Source organism: Sciurus carolinensis, chromosome 5 (assembly GCF_902686445.1).
Source record: "Sciurus carolinensis chromosome 5, mSciCar1.2, whole genome shotgun sequence".
Taxonomy (NCBI): domain Eukaryota; kingdom Metazoa; phylum Chordata; class Mammalia; order Rodentia; family Sciuridae; genus Sciurus; species Sciurus carolinensis.
Genome location: NC_062217.1, coordinates 95,253,356 through 95,274,302, shown reverse-complemented (window position 1 = coordinate 95,274,302; position 20,947 = coordinate 95,253,356). Strand labels below are relative to the sequence as shown.

At 38.1% G+C, this 20,947-nt stretch overlaps 1 protein-coding gene across 6 annotated transcripts in view; it reads right to left on the bottom strand.

Moving 5' to 3' along the window:
- The window catches only part of Sgms1 (sphingomyelin synthase 1), a 318,450-nt gene that overhangs the window by 46,198 nt on the left and 251,305 nt on the right, over window positions 1-20,947 (bottom strand). The window contains exons 1-2 of one of the 6 annotated variants that reach the window (XM_047552421.1): window positions 6,116-6,128; window positions 131-135 (exon numbers count right to left, since the gene is read on the bottom strand). The exons of 4 other annotated variants lie outside the window; for them this stretch is intronic. The gene's annotated coding sequence lies outside the window, so the exon portion shown is untranslated. Of the gene's footprint in view, window positions 1-130; window positions 136-6,115; window positions 6,129-7,082; window positions 7,202-20,947 lie in introns of those variants that run through there. One more of the 6 variants, XM_047552422.1, reaches the window with a different exon arrangement.

Here is a 20,947-nt window from a genome sequence, read left to right as displayed (position 1 = left end):
TTGGCTTCACTCCAACAGCACTTGCGAATGTCAGGACACAACCAGCATTTCCAGATCCCATCCCTCTCACAGGGGCTGAAGTGCACAGTGCTGATCTCATCTGCCAGAGAAGCCTGGGAAAGACTAACACAGATTCTATTTCTATCACACAACACTCTGCTCCTTTCTCTTCTTCCCATTCTTCTTTTTTAAAATGAGAGCTACAACCTTCTCATTCACTGCTGGTTTAGCTGGACTTTAAAAAGGCCATCTGTATGTACTTCTGAATCCATCACAAAAAGAAATCAAGACTGTGACAAAAAATCAAACGACTCAGGAAAAAGGATAAGGCCTAGTTCCTAGCCCCTGTTTTTAAGAAACTTGGATGCAGTACTCTAAGGCAGCTATTAGAGCTGCCTGGCTCACTTAAACTGCCCTTGGTTTACCCATTTCTAAAGCAAAAATAATTCTATCTTATAAAACTGAAAAAAAAAAAAATTAGAAATCTGACATGGCGTTTAATAGGTGCCTAAGAACAGGAACTATCTGGAGACATCTGAGGGAGATAAAGGTTCAGAATGTTCCTTTTTCCTCCTTTTTCTGCAGAAAATCCAATAGTGGTCCGTCAGGTGGTTGGGGCTAGTGGCAGAGCCAGTGTCATAGGAGAGGAATGAGGCCACTCTGCCCAACCATTCCTTAGTCCCTTCTTATCCTTGCATCTTCTCAACTCAGGAGAAGCAGACATAAATTTAACAAGCTGTCAAGAAAGTTAATCCACCAGGCTTTCAACTGCATCAGATACACCTCCAGTGACCAGGCACACTTGGTCAATGGGTCACAGAGAACAGGGAATGGTGAGGGCTATGGCAGGCAAGAATTTAACTGATTGGGTACGGCCTGCCCTATCTTTTGGATAGCAAAAATAAGCAAAAACCTGCAAGCTGAATCTGTGCAAAGGAATTGCCCCTCTACAACTTCACTTTCCCCTCACTCGCTCTAACTAGTCAGCGTAACTTCCTACAGGGCCTATACTTTGAAGGCTCTCTCCCGTCTGTTCCCTTTTCCTACTGCCATTTTCTGTGCTCTATATCTACCTCCAGTATGGCTCAACTGCAACCTGCGGCCATACTGCTCTCGATGGGTCTTAGTTTTGCACATCATCTGAGCCCAGTCTCATGTGCCTTTAGAGCCTAAAACAGTGCACACTTAAGAGAACTGTGTTAAATTTAAAAATAAAAGAGAATGCAAAAGAAATGGCTTCTAGTCCCAGAACACGAAGCTAGTGACATAGATCTCTGTACACTAAGCACATGAAAAACATAAAATAAAACTGCTGAAATTTTAACACTATAATCAGCTTCAAATTAAAGAAGAGGAATTACCCATGTTCTACAAGAATAATAATCTCATAGCCAGAGTGGAAAAGTTGCAAGCCAACTTCTGTGACTCAGGAGGAGATCAGACTTAGAGCTGAGAAGCTAGAGGCAGGGACCTTTCAGATTCCAGCCAGGTAGGGAACTAGAAGCAAGGTCCTTGATTAAAGAAAGGATCCCTTTAAGACAGAAAAATTGGACCTATAAAATTGGTATATGATAATATAGAGTTCAAACTGACTCTACCTACATGGTGTGAGATTTCCAGGCCAAGAAATAATGTAAATACTAAAGAGAAATAAATAGAAAAACAGATCCTTAGAGACTTCTCAATGAGCAAGTTTCACAAGACTCTCATGGAAAAAGGTTTTACTGAAGATGAAAAATAATTGAAAATTATGAATCACATGAGGAAATGATCCACCAGGAGGAAAATTTGGCAGATATGAAAACAGGAAGTATGTCAGACCATGAATTTGAGAAAATAAAACAGATGAAGAGACTGAGAAATAAGTAAAGAGATAAAACAAAGAAATGAAATCTTAAGGATTTGTCTAACATATGTGAGACCCTGGATTCAATCAATCCCCAGTAACACACACACACACACACACACAGGCGCATGTGCACGCCAACTGACCAATCATTAGGAAAGAACATGATACAATTCTTCTTAAAGGTGTGCTTTGTATTAAAAGAAGGTACAGGTAAACTGTAGGTTCTCTCCTCTGGCTTGTGAGCCCCTTATACCTCTGGAAGAAAGACAAGAGAGCAAAAGTGCAAAGGGAGGTCAAAAGAGGAAGAGATATTAGCAAAAGTACAAAGTATATCAACATAAAAGCCACTGACCAGCTTTTACAAACCTCAAAGATCTCAATTCAGCACTCATATCCCCTTTTGGGGATGGGGGCGGACGGGAAGAACCCTTTCTGATTGTCTCAACTCAATCAAAAGATGAATGAGATTTCAAACAAGATATTTAAACATATTCATTTTCATGACCCCACAAAGCCCCTCTGAAACGGGAGTAATTTAAATAATTTTAAAAGGATAAGAAAACAAGAAAGGTAAAGAGAACAGAGGAGAAAATAGCAACTCCATGTGATGTTGGGAAGCTGATGGACCAGGTAATCTGATTTATCAAACAGAAGACTCGAAAGTATGGGGAGCTGGTAGCCCTGGTAACCTGTGGAAGAGGCAGTAAAGCTGGAGTCTATCACAGGAGAACTGTTTGAAAGACCACTTAAGAAGTTATCTCTAGACTCTCACTTTGCCCAATGGAGCAGTCAACCATTCCCCATACAAGGGAAGACTGATATCTATTTTCTAAAAAAGAGGGAGACCAAACAAGTGGGAGCTGGCTACCTTATTAAAAACAAGAGATCAAGTAAAAGATGCAAACAGAAGGTCAATTGTGGAATCTGCCCCTTACTTCATTAGGCACCCAGAATAACTTCCAAGTAAATGATAATTTTTTTTCTAAACCTCCAAAAATTAAAAGACCTAAGCTCATTGATCATCTTGCACTTACCCTCATATAAACAAGCTAACCTCATACAAAAAGTTTCCAGATAGCTTTATTCCTGCCTTCTTAAAAACAGACAACTAAATAAAACAAAACCAAAAAATGTACCAGGCCAAAAGATGTTTGAAAAAACTCTTTAAATAAATATAAAAGTCAAAGAGTAAAACAAAAATAAATACATAAATAAATAAAACAGCAAAAGAACTTAGACAAAGGAGAGAAATAACAATGTTAAAAACAAACAACATTCTTAAAGAAAGAAGTTATGAAACAAGATGGTACTTAAGAAGAAGAAGAAAAGGACAGAGTCTTTTAAAAGTAATCTCCCTGACACTCATGGTATATGTGAAAAATTCAACAGAAACAAAAGAAAAGTTGAAAAATCTTTCAGAAAGTAGAACAAAGCAAAGATGGAAAATCAAGAGAAAATACTAAAAAAGTAATCTAGGAAGTTCAATATTGAAATAGTGGAAGCTCAAGGAAGAGCAAAGGGAAAAAAGGAAATGATTTTAAAATCTTATTAATTTTAAAAAATAACCAAACAAATTATTCAAAAAAATTTCTCAGAACTAGAGGGGACATAAATTGTCAGACTGAAAAGGTTCATCTGGTATCCAAAATCAGTGCCTGAAAATATATTAAAAAGGTTTCTATTCTTATGATTCCATACTGATTATTTTCAAGGAAAAAAGGGAGGTAGGGGAGATCTTGACAAAAGCTCCATACTGCTTTTTACCATCTGGCTTTGTTTTCCCCCATTTAACCACAACCACAACTCTTAATCCCCACCATTGACCATCCTCACTGGAATTTCTGCCCCAACCAGAAGACTGGCTGGGGACTTAATGCAGAGACAATGTTGTTGATATCCAAAGGAGGAATTCTTATTGTACTTTCCACCACAGCCTTATAAAAGGCAATGGTGCCTTTTTAATGCTATATAATGATTGACAGTAAGAATACCAAAATTTATATGTATCTTCTAAATAGTAACCATTTCCTCCAGATTTTCTAAGGCTGTTCAGATTTCAAATACATTTTCCCTTGTCTCATGCACCATCAAAACATCCTTGAAGATTTAATATTTCAGTTTCTAAGTTACTTCTCTCTTGGAATGCTTCTGCTAACTTAAAAGTAATCAGAATTTTCTTGGTCAATTTGTGATTATTTTAACTTAGAAGCATGGCCATGTTTAATAACGTATGAACTTTGAAAGACTGATTGGAGCACCTACTCCCTATGCCTAACAGATAATAAAAAGCAACTGATTTAAAGTACACTTTCAGTTTTTAAACTGGGAACTGCCTTGCATTGGTAACATACAATCTGTTGATTAATATAAAAATTGTTTTAAAATTCCATCTATACTGAAGTACTTTTTCATAGCCCACTGGAGATTAGAAATACCCCTTAGCTGGGGTATTTCTAAAGGTTTTCCATTAACCTAAGAAAAAGTCTACCAAACTATACATATAAATTTGACTCAATAAAATAAAAAAAGAAAGTTGATTTAAAGAACGTGACCCTGGGAACTAACACCATGTTTCAAAATTAGCAACAACTCACAGGCCCAGATAGGAGAAATCAAGTTCAAGTTTCCTCTCCCAAAATAAATTTCTAATCCCTATTTGATAGCTAGGGAAACTCAAACTATTTTCAGACCATAGAATATTAAAAGTGATGAGTTTTAAATTGATGATGCTTCAAGATACATCTTGTGAACATTTTTGGCCACGGAAGGTATTTTGGCTTAATTATTTGTCATAATTAACAATATTGCTACTTTTTACAGTTTTTTTTTTATGCAAGTATATTGCATATCTGGCTGTGTCCATGTTCCTAAATTTTCCCCATCTCCTTCTCCTGCTATCCCAGAAGTAAAATAGGATCAAATATTTCAAGAGAAGCAAGAGTAGGTCTCCTTGACCTTTATCTCTCCACTCAAATAAGCCCCTTGCCACAGCAACTATACCAAATCTTAAAAACAAACAATCATCAATTTATCAGTTTCACTCCAGTCTCCGTTAATTGTGACTTCTTGGTTCTAACTGGAATCTGCAAATCCCCAAACTTCTGGGGCTCATCTTCACTGATCTTTTTTTTTAATCAACTGACCAGTAGTTCAGAGCACCAAAGCTAGCTGACTAGAAAAAAACCTTATCCAGGAGTAGGCCAGCACTAGAACACAGGATCAGTCCAACTACAACAGCTCTGGCTTTGGACTAAGCTACAATACCACCAGGGGGCAGCATAACGTCAATGATATTATTACCCCACCACCTTTCTCAAGTTATAAAGGATCCTGCAGATACTCTCACAAGGGAAGTCTGGGTAAAAGTTACACTAGAACACACTGGAAATGCAAGAACTACAACTCGTCTTCTAAGCCATCAATTGATGCTCTTTCCATGATATTCACATGATTTTATTGTGCACCTAGTGAGTTCATAATTAACAATATTGCTACTTTTTACAGTTTTTTTTATGCAAGTATATTGCATATCTGAGCGGTCCTATAATCTCACAAGAACATGTGTAGGACCTCAAAGTAGTAAAAAAGCCAGTGAACGGCACACAGTTTACCAGAAAGACTATACTTGTTTGTGCTTTACACATTTTATTAAAGTTTATTCTCTGGTTTCCATAACTCTAAATGCAACAAAATTAGAATTTTAAAACTAATCAATGGCTACTATTGAATTATAAGTAAATTAATAACTATATGACTTGTAAAATTAGTTAACAAAAAGCATGAAAACATAATTTTAAAAATAGGTACAAGATTTGAACACTTAAAGCTGTTTTTGCATTAGGTCAAATAAGTTCTTTACTCGCAAATAGTCTTGAATATATATCACTGTTGGCATGTTACACCGAAAGAGCTAAAGTTCACAGCGAGTGTTCTCTCAAGTTCGCAAGTATTTACAGCATCCAACATGAACATATGTGTGATAGTAAGTGTATAAACCATAGCTTTAACTATAGTAACCATTTAAAATGTATAGTCAAAATACTCCATAAATAAAATTGAAAGATAAGCAACAATACACAACAAAGTATTTTTCAACCTGTCATAGACGGTAAACATGAAGGGCTCTTGAAATATCTAACAAGAAAAATAAATTTATTTACTTATTTACTTATTTATTTATTTATTTATTTCCATACTGGGGATTGAACCCAGGGGTAGCTCTACAACTGAGCTACATTCCCATCCCACTCAGCCCCCACCTTTCACATTTTTAAAAATTTGAGACAGGGTCTCACTAAGCTGCCAAGGCTGTCCTGGAACTTATGATCCTCCTGCCTCAGACTCGCTCATCACTGGGATTACAGGTGTGTACCACAGCATCCAGCCAAAAAAAAACCTTTCATCAGAGATTATAGGCCAATTAATACACAAGCAAAAAAATTTAAAAAATACTAGCATGCATGAGGATCTGGGTTTGATCTTTAGCACAGCAATAGTAAAGTAACAAACAAACAAACAAAAAGACCAACAAACATGGAGAATAAAGTTCATCCTCACCAATTTTAAAAAAGAAAAGAAAAATTAAAACAATAGCAAGATGCCCTTCTTTATCTACTGAGTTGGCAAAGATGAAGAACCATGTTAAAAAGAACCATTGTTGCCAGGCATCATAGCACACACCTGTAATCCCAGCAGCCTGAGAGGTTGCAGGAGGACCACGAGCTCAAAGCCAGCCTCAGCAATTTAGCAAGGCCCTAAGCTACTCAATAAGACCTTGTTTATAAAATACAAAAAAAGGTCTGGGGATGTGACTCAGTGGTTAAGTGCCTCTGAGTATTTAAAAAAAAAAAAAAAAAAAAAAAAGAACCAGTGTCACAAAATGTTTGAGTTTTGACAGATCTACCTCTTAAGGTATTATGAATCCACCTCTGCTTCACCTCCATTACAACCACCGTGATTTGGGCAACATCACATTTCACTGGAATTACTGCCATGGCCTCTTCAGTGCTGCTCCTGTGCAAATGCCATCCTAGCCAAACCACAGCTACACAAGGTGGCAAGAGGATGATCTAAAAACTGTGATTCCCATCTTTAAAATTCTGCAATGACTTCTCTCTGCTCTTTGAATAAAATCTGTACTTAACTATTACATGTCATATAAGCCCCTTTCTGTCAATTAGCCTAGTCTGTTTTTAATCTCTAATTGCACCAGGGCCTTTGAACATGCTCTTACCTATACTCAGAGCATAATCACTCTGTTAATCATATGAATGGCTTCCACTCAACTTTCAGGCCTCCAATCCTATGTTGTATCTTCAAACAAGTCTTCTTGGACCATTCTCTTTGTCTTAGTACATTCTGTGCTGTTATAACAAAATACCAGGGAGTAGATAATTAATAAAGAACAGAAGTTTATTTCTTCACAGTCCTAGAGGCTGGGAAGTCCAAGATCAAAGTGTCACTATCTGGTGAGGACCTTCTTGCTGCAACATCCCAAAGAGCAAAGAGAGAGCAAGGGTAGGGAGAGTCAAACTCATCCTTTTCTAAGGAACCCATTCCCACAATAACAGCATTAATCATATCTCAAAAGTCCCACCTCAACAAGCACAGTGGTGTTTACGCCAGTAATCCCAGCAACTTGGGAGGTTAAGGCAGGAGGATCACAAGTTTGAGGCCAGCCTCAGCAACTTAGAGAGGCCCTAAACAACTTAGTGAGACTCAAAATAAAAAGGGATGGGCATGTAGTTCAGTGGTTAAATACTCTTGGGTTAAATCCACAGTACCAAAAATGAGTAAATAAATAAAAATTTTTCAAAGTCCCTTCTCTGGACTCTGTTGCATTAAGTTTCTAAAAGTTAATGTTTGTTGGGGTACACATTCAAATCACTGCCCTCTTATCTTGTTAAATGTGTTTACCAGAATGAGAAATATGTTTACCAGAATGTGTTTACCTCCATGAGGGAAGATCCCTTGGCTGGAATTCTCATATCCTTAGGAGACAACATGGTGCCTGGCACCAACAAGGTACTCATGTTCCATGAATGACAAAATGAATATTAGAGAAAGAAGGTAGTTAGTCACCTCCAATCCTAAGAACATACTTCTTAATTCCCAAAGTATCAGTTTGATCCAACCACCCTATTTAGAACTCACTTTTCTACACACCTACAAAAAAAGAATAAACCCATAAACTAACTAGAGAAGAGAATTAACTTTTTAAATAAATAATCTTTAAAAATACAGCTAATATTTTCAGATGGGAAAAAGTATACTTCCTGTAATAATACCATTTCTTCCTTTACATTTGCTTTGGTAGGAGAGGAAAACAGCAGTGAGTCCTACTGGCCTCTGATAAAAACTGAATTTCTTAAATATACAGAAGGAATCAGTCATTCAGTTGTTATGCCCAAAGAGAAGGTGCACAGAGGTTCTCCAATTTTTAACATAAAAACTAAAAGTACTAAAACAAAATTTGTAATTTATTCACAGTGATGAATTTAAAAAATACTTGATTTTTTTTTTAATTGTATACACAGTCATATTCTGCCTAAGTTTAGGGCCTCATTCTTTTCAATAATACCAAAATCCCCTTTAGTAGTATAAATCAGATTTTCAAGAGTCTCATAGCAGGAATACAGGACCTTACAGATTTTTCCCAACAGTTTCTGAAAGTATGAAGATGTCCATATCCTTAACACATGCAGTGACAGAAAACTCTGGTTGAAAGAAGAGAATACAGGTGTACCGAAACAATATAGTATCAAGATGGCATATTGCTAATTATTCCTTACCTAGTGGATCCTGGACATTCAAATAGAACTGCAGGTATCACTGTCCTTAGTTGCATTCTTTTGAAGTTGTTGATGGACCTTTATTTTATTTATTTACAGGTGGTGTTGAGAATTGAACCCAGTACCTCACACATGCCTGGCAAGTGCTCTACCACAGAGCCACAACCTCAGCCTTCTTAGCTGCATTTTAATAACCAGATCATGTAATGCTTAATTTTTCAAAATTCTTCATGCAATGATACCTAAACCACTGGACAAAAAGTTGGTCTCATATGCCAGGGCATTATGCTATCACAACCTGAGAAGGGGGCCTGGCTCGTTGAAAGCGTTTCAGAATCTAAAGATGCACACTAGGAGATCAAACAGTTCGGTTTTCAAATGTCACAGGTTATTTCAGAATAAAAGAGAAACAAGCAGTAGGAGAAAATATGGATTCAATTTGTAAAAGAACAAAACGTCAGTCATGAAGATCAAAACTGAAAAAATGACTCAGAAGAGCAGTTATGCACTATACCTGGAGAAAAAGAATTTCTTGGTATGGGAAGGTAGAATTTAGTACTTAAAAATGCCAAACAATGGCTTTTCAAATTACTTCTACAAACTTTTGGTATCATAAAATAATAATGGCAATCTCATGGGTGTTGCTTATTTCATATCTTGGTAACGATCCAGTATCATGACAGAGGAATCACACTATATACCTAATAAGAGCCTCATGACCTCAAATAAGTTCTGTTTTTATAGAGCTCAGTGTAATTACATTTTTAAAGAATTGGGGGGGGGGATTCTGGAGATCGAATCCATCAGTATACATTATAGAGAGGTCCTATTCATTAAAGGAACTTGGCAATCAGCATTCAGAGAAGAGATTATCAAAGTGCTCTGTCAGGGCTGGAGACACATCCATTTCACTAAAGACACAGCTCAAATTTATCCTCTATTTATAAACCTAACGAGCTTTTCTCCTTGGTATAAAGAGAGCCGACACTAAGGAGCTAAGGAATGAAAATTACACATATTTACAAAAGCCAAGTCACTGTATCAAAATAAAACCAAACATTGATTAAGCAACTTGTGTGCGTGAAGCATTGTCCCGGGCACTCTGTGAACCAGGGAAGCACACACCAAGGGTTTTACCAACTAGGTTAAAATGGTCAAAACCAAATTCCTGTTCTTAACCTCCAAACTTACTCCTCTGGCATGCCTTCAATTTAGTAAACTGCAATTTCAGCCAGTTTTCTGTTCCAGCCAAGACTCTGAGATGGTGACTATGTGCACACATAGTCTCTTTCTCTCTCTACCAGCTTCTCCTCCCCGTGCCCCCTACCACTTCCCCCATTCCAGTCACATCAGCCTTAACTTCTAAATACAACCTCCTCTAATGCCCCTACTGTCTGGGCTTCCTATTGCCATCTTTAGATCCTTAGTGTTGGATGCTACTCCAAGTAAAAATCAAAGCTCTTATTTTCTAGGCCCCACAAAGTCCCAGATGATCTTGCTCCTGCTACGATCTGACCCTGTCCTCTTGCCTCTTTTCATCCTCTCTCCTCCCACTTGCCCCTTCCCATACCAATCACATTGGTCCCCTTGCTATTTCTCAAAAGTTTCAAGCATGCCCCCACCTCAAAAGGTCTTTGCACTTGAGGTGCCTTCTGGAATGTTCTTCCCTAGAAAGCCTCAGAGCTTACTCCCTTACCTCTTTCAAGTCTGTGTTCAAATATCCTTTATGTTAACTGAACCTCACTAAACCACCACCTTTTGTACTATATATTTTACATATTACACTTGTTTAGTGTCTTTGTAACCTGAGGCAGGTGGGAAAAAAAAGAGTTAACCTAGGGTTGAGAATTCAGATAGGACAAATTATAGAACTCAGGACAGAGGCAATAAGAGATCCTAGGCTGTGATTAAGACGGTATTAAAAACCGTAGCCAGGAGTGGTGGTACGTGCCTATAACACCAACAGCTGGGAGGCTGAGACAGGAAGATTGCAAGTTTAAGGTCAGCCTCAGCAACTTAGTGAGGCACTAAGCAACTTAATGGGACCCTGTTTCAAAATTTAAAAATAAAAAGGGCCAAGGACATGGCTCAGTGGTTAAGCAACCCTGGGTTCAATCCCCAGTACAAACAAACAAATTCCACGATGATATCCAGACACTATGGTGCACACCTGTTGTCCCAACCTACCTGGGAGGTTGAGGCAGGAAGATCATTGAGCCCAGGAGTTTTGAGATCAGCCTGGGCTCAAGATCCTATCCCAAAACAACAACAAACTGTGACCACAGCTTGGGTTAGAAGGCCAGAGCAACCAAGCAGGAAAAAATAAGTATTAGGTAATTAATATTAAGTGATTAGTATCAGGAAAATCCCTGGAGTTTGAAGAAAAAGCAGGTTGGGTGGCAGTCCTTGAGGGATTGGTACAGATAACTCTTATCAGAAAAGGGACAGAGATAAACCAAGGCACAGATTTCTATTCTAGAGCAATCTAAGAGGGAAAAAATTTAAGGGTGTACCTGGTGCTTGTCAGCCTAGTCACAGAGCACAAAGATTTACAAAATGGGTCATGGTTAAAGATACTAAGGGCATCAAAGATGATATAAGACTTTTAAAAAGTCGGGCTCTGCCTTGAGGCAATTTGGCCCAAGATGGAGCATTAGGTAGAACAGATTTAAATGAAATGTGTGTGTGTGGGAGGGGGTGGTTTAATAGCTGGGCAAGGTATAAAATTTGAGAAAGAAGCTCAATTACCTCCCAGTTATGGAGGAAAGGGTAAAAGACACCATGGAAGAAATGAACAGGGAACATCTGCTTTGCAGAATGGGCCACATTTCTCTCAAGACAGAATGGAAGAAAGGGGATCAGGTGGTGTGAGATGGAGAAAGGCTTGCCCCCATGCATAGCTAAGTGCCATGCTGAAGTGAGAGACAGAAGGCAGCATAAGATGGCAGAAGGCAGACACCTGCTAGCCCAGATAAAACCATTTGATCACATGTCGAGGGACACACGCCTCAAAACAGTGATGAAGACAAGAAGTCAAGGTTGTTTTATGTTTGCTAAATAGTTCACAGTAAGTTTATAGCAAGATGAGAACATAAAATAACCCTTTTCCCCTAATTAGTTTTCCTCATAAATGTTTCTCTATTTTACAGGTTGCACATACATCCCTTATCCAAAATGCTTGGGATCATAAGTACTTCTGACTTTGGATTCTTCGGGATTTTGGAATATTTTCACACATACATAATGAGATTATCCTGGGGATTGGGACCTAATTCATTTATGTTTTATATACACCTGGTGCAATAGTCTGAAGATAACTGTGACAGTATTTTTAAATAATGTGCATTATGACTGTGACACACCACATGAATTCAGGCATGGAATTTTCCACTTGTGGTGTCATATCAACACTAAAAACGTACTGGATTTTGGGACACTGTGGATTTGTCAGGCTAGGGACAGGCAATCTGTGTTCTGTTAGAAGTCAAGAGTTTTGTCTCATGTTTTTATTTCTCTCATTTAAAAGGCAGGTTTACTGGGAAAAAATCCAAGAAACTTGTTTATAAGAGGTGAATGTGCTTCCACATGAGACATGAAATGTGGCCATGTGCCACATCAGGGGACGAGGAGGAGGAACAAAGGCATAGAACACCATAACCAAAAATACAGGCTGGTCTCAGAGTGTGGCCAGTTCCTAAAGCTGTCCCCAGCTCTTGCTGGTTGCTCCTTAACAGAGGTCTCCTTACAACTATGACCCAGGAAGTCTCTCAACCTCCAGGCTGCATTAAATAAGGTAATCTGGTCTCTGAAGAGATTCTCCTACTATTTCTGGGTATTTGCTAATATGGGCAGCTCTACAGAAACAGTTTCCATGGGGTGGGTGGTGGGGAGGTTGCTGTACACTTCTAGAGTGAGTACAGCATTAGACTAGGAAAGGGGGCTAAACACCTTCTTGCAATTTTCTCCCTTGGAAGGTTCTGACACATTCTGTTGCTAATGGAAGATGCACTCATTCCATCTTCTAGTCTTCAGATGAGTGATTATGTTACAGCATCCACCCACTTCCTGGTACCCTATTCTCAATGACATGAAATTTTGGACTGAGTCAAACAGCAGTGGGTTGAGATTTGGGGGACCTCAATATGGTATATTAGTTTCCAGTGGCTACTTTAATAAACAACTAAAAAACCAAAGGGCTTAGAATAAGACAAATTTATTCTCAGTTTGGAAGCCAGAAGTCTGAAACCAAGGTATTGGCAGGACCATACTTCCTTTAGAGGCTCTGGGGAAGCACCCTTCCCTGCCTCTCTATCATCTGTGGCCACTGGTGTCCTTGGTGTTCTCTGGTTTGTGGCTCCCCAAACCTGGCCTTGGTCTTCATGCTGTTTTCTCCTTTGCATGTCAATTCTCCCTACTACACTTAGCCAAGAAAAGGCTCTTAATAAATACCTATGAATGGATAAATACATGGAATTATTATTACTAGTGTCTAGCAAATCTGAGCACTTCCTCTTCATGCTTTGGTTTCCACATGATGGCTATTATGCCATTTTAAGAAATATCAAACCAGTATCCATAAGAATGACAGAATAACAAATTGAACCTGGAGTTACTATATTATTCTCAAGTAATTCTAAAACCCATATTGTATTGAACCTAATATTCATTCCCTATTTATCTCTCATAATGAGCAATGCATTATCCAGGCAAGAAAGCAAGGAGAACAGATGAAAAGTAGCTATATGGAATAAAATGTGCTGATGTGTCAATCCAAGCACAGTAGCACATGTAATCCCAGCTACTTGAGAGGCACAGGAGGATCACAACAAGGAATATAAATGGAGACAGTAAGGAAATTTTACTTTTTGTAAGTTTTTTTTTTTTTTAATTAGAAATGCTAAGTTTATTTTGTGTTTTGTTTTTTTGGGGGGTGCTGGGAATTGAACCCAGGGGCATTTAACCACTGAGCCACATTCTCGGCCCTTTTTTATATTTTATTTAGAGACAGGGTCTCACTGAGTTACTAAGGGCCTCACTGAGTTGCTGAGGCTGGTTTTGAACTCACAATTCTGCCTCCGTCTCCCAAGCCACAGGCATGTGCCACCATGCCAGGCTGAAAATTTACTTTTTTATATATGATGTATGTATTATGATTATCATTATATTCTTGAGAGAGAGAGACACAGAGGGAGTGAGTGAGTTCACACAAGAAAAAGAGAAAGAAGTAAAGAAGAAAGATTTCCCTAAGAATTCTCAGGTCTGGAGTAACATGCCTTCTTAAATGATGACTATCTGGGAAATGCTGTCAAGGCAAGGTAGTCAGTCACGTTCTCTTGCAGTCTCATCTTCTTGGGATTTCAATCCCTTCCCTCTTTTGCAAGCTAGGTTCCTAGGGACCTATCTCAAGCTTTCTTGGCAGTAGAAGTCCTGGCAAGAGCAACAGGGGAAAAAAACAGGCAGGATCTGAAGAGTTAACTCCCTCCTCTCCTCCTAAGGGCCCTGCAGGCACCGTCTTCCCCAGTCCCAGGACTGAGCTCATCTACCCCTCTGCAGGCCTGACAGTTGCACAAGTGATAACTCTCCCAGGAAAGGCTGAACACTCTTTAGAAAGACTCGCTCAACAAGACCTACCATGGTTACCAAAACAGACCTTTATCCTTTTAGCCAAGATTTGAATCAAAAAAGAGATAGGCTTCTAGAAGATAGATTTTCCTATCTTTTCTTCCTTCTAATATGCAAACAGTAAAACCATCACTAATAGTGGAATGTAATTCCAGAGATGGGCTTCCTGGGTATGGAGCAAGTCCCTGGAAATGTAGACCAGAGAGACCTGGCCTTCTCAGTTTGTACAAAGTCTGTGAGCTCCTCTGCAGCCCAGGACAATCAGCAGAGAAGCCCCGATGCTGTCCTCTACTCATATGCTCCTGCTGCTAGAGTGAGTTTGTGATGGAAGGTAGGCTCAAACAACACTCAGACCTGGTTTCCCAACAGCATTTATCTGTACCTCAATGTGCCATCCTACTACCACCAATACTATAATTTACTAATGTTCCTTTAATTGAATCACATGTTCCCTTTTTTAAACTAAGCCTTGTAGAGGGTAATAATACATGTGAAAACAGGTACTGAGTATACTGGCTATTTTTTAAAACCTAATAAACATTAGAACAAATACATAACTGAAAATTTAAAAGTAGATGAGTCCTGTGGTATATGAAACAGTGTCTAAGAATAGTGTTTCCTGGAACACTCTAGGAAAAGGTTCTGAAGTGCAAACAAGAGTACTACAAAAAAACTCTAGGAACACTTCCCATGCCCAAGTGTGGAGCTGCCCTTGGTGGCCACCAAATCTCTTGTATTTAACTGAGAGTAATTGTAAAAGGAGAAAAAAGGGACCGAGAAATCCTTTTGTGAGTGGAGAAGTACTTTACTTTAGATCAAACTGTTTGGGCCTTGGGGACTCATTTTTATTCTGGACCTAAAAATCTAGAAGATTTTAAGTTTGAAAAGTTGGAAAGTTCTGGAGATGGACAGCAATGTACAACATTATAAATAGATTTAATGCCATTAAACTACGCACTTAAAAATGGTTAAAGTGGTAAATTTTATAAATATTTTGCCACAACAAGAAAATGGTTTTTTACTTGTTTTTAAAAAGTTAATTACATTTAGCAAATGAGCTGAAAGAATCAAAAGACGTTGCCCCACAGCAGGCCTGGGCAGATTCTAAGGGTGTCCTGCACAGCCGAGGTGAGCACAACCACATTGTCCCTTGACCTTTCTACCTCTTACCTTTCAGGGGCTAAATGACAGTATGGAAGGGAACACAGGCTATCAGGAGAGAATGAAAACAGTGACCAGCCAGTTGACTAAACGTTGACATTCCTCTGCTGTGAGGTTTGATAAAAGGAATGTGGGCTTTAGGCAATTCCCCCTCTCTCCAGTTGGAAAACACAGCGAAGGCAGGTGGTGGTTTTCTTCTTTTTGAAAAAAATTTTGAAACAACTAAAGTTGAAACTACTAGATAAAATTATATTATCATATATGATAATAATAATCATATTTTATACTAGTTCATTTTCATATAGTAGTTACTTAGGAATTAAGAATTGGGATTATATTTAATTGAAGTCCTGTAGGCTTCGCTTGGCATTGGTCAGTCTCGGGAGATAAAAGAGTCTACTTGCAGAATAGAAAATGAATCAAATGAATTAGTACCTGTAGAAGTAATTTCACACAATTGTAAATTATCTTCTTAGAAGATATTCAAGGATATGGGGGGAAAATGCATGTGATAATTTAATTTTTAGCAAGTTTATACTCAATAAATGTATGGCATAATCATGGTTTTGCGATAACTATCGCTCACACACACATAAACACACACAGAAAATAAGAATTTAGATGGCTGGTACCAAATTCATAAAAGTTACCCCTGGTAACTTCATTCTGCATATATTTTCATAGTTCAAATGTATTATAATCAACACATTACTTTTATAATCAATAAAAGGCTATAAAAATAGTTGTTTTAAAAGGGGATGTCCTCCTCCAACACACATATAGATATATACTCATACAGTCTTCCTGGTTCCATCCCCCCAACCTCTATTATAAACAGAAACTGAGAGGAAAGACCTGGTGAGCTGACAAACTAAATTTAGCAGACAGATCTAAGTTACAGTTCCTCTTGAAAACAGCCCTTGAAATAGTTTTGGTCTTATAAAACTAAACTTCACAGGTCTGTCACTCTGGGCTTCATTTTATGAGCGTCTAGTTTTATTAACTGGTCACAGGAATTATATATGTTTAATAAGGCACCATGACATGTTCTCTGATGTAAATGGCTAAGAGTAACTTGTTTCTTTGTACTCCTATGAAACACTACATATATCAATATAAAAGTCAAAGTCTTTAGGAGCAGGTTATAAGCTTCATGAAGCATATAAGCAACTGCATAAGGTGATTTAAAAAAGAAAAAAAGTTTTCTTAAAAGAAAGAGACATATGCTGAAATCTTTATTTGAAAGTACTTTGTACAGTTATCCAATTCAGCAAAAATTCTGGGTAAATGTACTGTAGCTATTGTAAAGAGGACATCAAGGCTCAGAAAATTAGTGATTTGAAATTAGACCTTTGTACTAGAATTATCCAGAATGTTATTAAATTGTTTAGAGATAATAGAACAAAAGATACATTTCTCCTGTTTTTATTTTAAAATTTAAAAGATTTCTGTTTTAATCAGGATTTTATTACTTTTACAGGTTTTTTTTCCTGCCAAAATTTTCATTCTTTTTAGCCTGAAATCTCAAAACAATCTATTGCTTTTCATAATATGGATCCTTTAACAAAACAAAAAAAGGTTCTTCTTGTATGTTTTGAATTAAAGCAGTGTGCTTCATTTGAATAACTGTACCAACCATAACTGTAGAAAAAGTTGGGGAAAGTTGGGTAGCAAGAAGAGAAGTAAACACAACATTTATAACTTGGAGACTCAGGATGTAGGAAACATTTGAAAAAATTACAATTATTCATAATGATTAGTTTTCACTTCCCCTGGTAAAAATATATGTAAATCTGATTTGCACCACTTCATGTGGTTTTTAAAAATTCTCTACTTATACACACCCAAAATACAGTCTATTTATCACATATGATTATGAAAATGTATGCATTGCTTTTTTTCTCTAGGCACAAAGATATCCTTTCAGTATAACATAAAGGCTATCTAATGGGAATGGGGTTTGGATCAAAGCTCATGTTTTAAACATGCATATTTCAGCATGAGGTAGCTTTAAAGCACAGTGGTCAACATGGTGCTATAGACTAAATACAGCAATATCCCCCCATTCATATCTTACCCCATATGGTGATGGTATCAAGAGGTAAGTAAGGCCTTTGGGAAGTGATTATGCCATGATGGCAGAGACCTCACAAATGGGATTAGTGTCCTTATACTAGGGACCCCAGAGAATTCCCTTGTCCCTTTTGCCATGAAAGGTACAGTGAGAAGATGCAGACTAGCAGTAAGATACAAAATCTGCATTGATCTTGGACTTCCTTCCTATCTTCCAGATCTGTGAGAAATAAATTTCTGTAGTTAATAAGTCATTCTGTCTATAGTGTTCTGTTATAACAGCTTAAACAGACTAAGTCATGGGCTTTGGAATCTCTAAGATGAGGTTAAAATTTTTCCTCCTCCTTTCACCAATGAACACCATTTGCATAATCTTCAACAAGATGCCTAACATTTGACCTCTTGTTTGCTCATCCTAAAATGACAATAACTAATATCGACTTCAAAATGTTTTTTAAAAACTTTTTCATTTTGAAATAATTTTAGATTTACAAAAGTTGCAAGAAGAATACAGAAAACTAAAACATTCCCTTCACCTAGCTTCATCTGTATTAACCACAGTATATATCATCAAAACCAGGATATTAGCATTGTTAAAATATTCATTAAATGACATATCCTCTTTCAATTTCACCAATCTTCTCCCTCCAAATATCCTTTTTTTCCTATTCCACAATCATTTAGTTTTGTGTTTCCTTAGTCTTCAAGCACGTGGCAGTTCCTCAGTCTTTCCTTGCCTTTCATGACCTTGAGAGTGTTGAAAAGTAACAGTTATTTTACAGAATCTTAGTTGGGTTTCTCATGATTAGATTGGGGTTGTTATGCATTTTGGGTCCCCAAATGCAGAAATGATGTTCTGTCCTACTCAGTGATCCCATCAAAGGGTATGTGCTGTCAATCTGCCTTATCACCAGCAATGCTAACCCTGATCCCTTGTTTTAGGTAACCTGATGGAGCTGTTTTTGCAAGCATGGTCTTGGGACACAGTAAATCTTCAACAAATGGCAGTTTTTGTTATGTAAAGTTAGAACTAAATACAGAAGTTTCAGAATCAGGTAGACTTGGGTCCCAAGGTCCATTCTACCAGTTCCTGGTACAAGACCATGGGTGAGGTTTTTAACTTGTAGTCCTCTTTCCTTTAGTGTACCATGAAAACAAAGCTGTCCGTGGAGTTGTTAAAAGACTAAATGAAAGACGTACTCTGTGCCTTGAATTTATAGTGTTCTATGAAATCAATCATTATTACTACATTATTATTTTTTCTGCAAAATAAGCACTATGAACTAATAAAAAGGAATGTGAGATCTGAGAAGAAAGGTAATTTAGGGACATTCTGGGAATAGGACAGAAAGATGTGAGATGAGCAGGGAGAGCTTGGGAGAGTCTGAGCTGTAGGGCTGCCAGTGGCACAACTCTTAACTTACCCCAACTCATCTTTCCCTTGGATAAACAGGCTTTGTAATTAGAGCTTGGGAACACGAAAGGCACTCATGCTGGATTTCTAGCACTCTGACCATGTGATACAGGAGCAGAACCCCTCCTATTGCCACAGAGGACTCTATCTCATTTGTTTTCTCTTGTAAAATCACTAATCTCTTCTGGGCTCTCTTGCAAGGATTTATAAGTTTATGAGAACATCAGACTTTTTTCTTCTGCAGCTGCCTCTGCTGTTATACTTGAGTTTAGATTATACAAGAGCGTATCTAATATAAGGTCATTAAAACCTATTATGAAACAATCCCTCCTTTTAAAATATAAATCATATGCTGAAGAAACCAGAAAAATAAACTTAAAACTAACATTGGTGGTCTGCAAAGTCAGGCTGATATTTTAAACACTTCTCCATTAGACCACAAGAAGAATTACACTACTAATTATTGTGCCACAACCTTTGTGGATTTAACCTCAACTTTGGAAACCCACACCATTATTTATAAAACAATAGTGTAATAAGATTAACTGCACTGCAAGATGGCTCATATTACTTTACACAGCTTAGAGGCCAACTACAAAAGCATTACAGGATCATTATGAGTTAAAGTAATTAGACAATCAATCTCATTATGGTAAAGTTAGGACTATGAACAGAAGTTTCAGAATCAGTCTCACTTGGGCTCAAAGTCCATACTACCAGTTCCTACCATGTGCTCATAAGCAAGTTTATCTTTTGTTTTTTGTTTTAAATTTCCTTAGTCCTCTAAAAACAAACTATAGGACACCGTCATTACTAACCAAGCTCTCAACATCCACACTTGAAAGATCACTGAAGGTAACGGCCACCTGTTTTCTCAACCCCAAAGTGGGAACCTTGATGCTGCTAAGATAAAAGCAGGTGTGGTCCTGCACAAACCAATCTGACAGAGGGCTCCCAGTCAGGATAAGAACTACTGACCCCAGCAATTTCAAAGTTACTTAGAAAAACACTGAATTTTCAGTCTTAAATTGTCTAGCAGTTTGAGAACTAAACAACAACCCAGGGTTTCAGGGCTTTTCTCTGCACCCTCCTGGAAGATCCATCACTTCTTTGCTTTCCCAGTTCCTGTTCCTCCTCCTAGCTGAGAGGAAGATGATAACACCTGACATATACTGAGAGCCTACTGTGACCTAAGTTTTTTTTTTTTTTTTAAACAAACAGAAGCTCATTAAATGCAAAGCAATCCTACAAAAAGGGATAAGAAACCTGGGCCCTGACAAGTGAGATGGTTAAAGTGAGGTACTCAACATCACATGCTGGAGTAGGCTCCAAAGACTGTGTGCTGCACCACTGAGAGGTGCACCTCCAACTGCGGATGACATCAATCCCCTTCAAACCAACTGTGGGGTTCCATCAAACCCCTTCAAACCTTGCAGTGATGCTGATATGATTACAGTTCCTTAAAATGAGGTGCATTGTAACCACTGGCATTAAACGGTAGTGGTTACTATTAACAAATTCTTCTCTGTCCATTCTTCCTGAGGCTTTCAGATGCACACACTGGTGGTCAAACATTCCACAACCCAGAAAGCTCCCAACAAAGGATCTCCTGGACTCTTTCTCTTTCTCTTAAGCAAACATGTTCCTGCCCTCTTCCATTAGTTGGGAGACAAGAGCAGTTTCCCTGCAAAGTCTAAGCTGGGGCAGAGCCTTCCTCCTGGCTCTAGGGTGCCCTTCTCACCCTTGGGTCTCTTTCCACATCTATCACATGGAGCTTTTCTGAGCATAAGTCACATTTGAAAAGGTGTGGGTCACATGTGGGGACAAACAGAGAAAATTCTGTGTGTTTTCACTTTCCTAAACCACTGAGGCCAAGATGTAAAAGCATTACTAAGGGATTTCTTCAGAGGTTTCCTTTGACAGGGCAGACAGCCCTCCACAAACACACCAATAAGTCCCCAGCCTGGAGGGAGCTATTAGAAGAATTTGAGGGTATGTGTTTTTGTGAATTTATCCCACAGGCTTTCCTTCGTTACC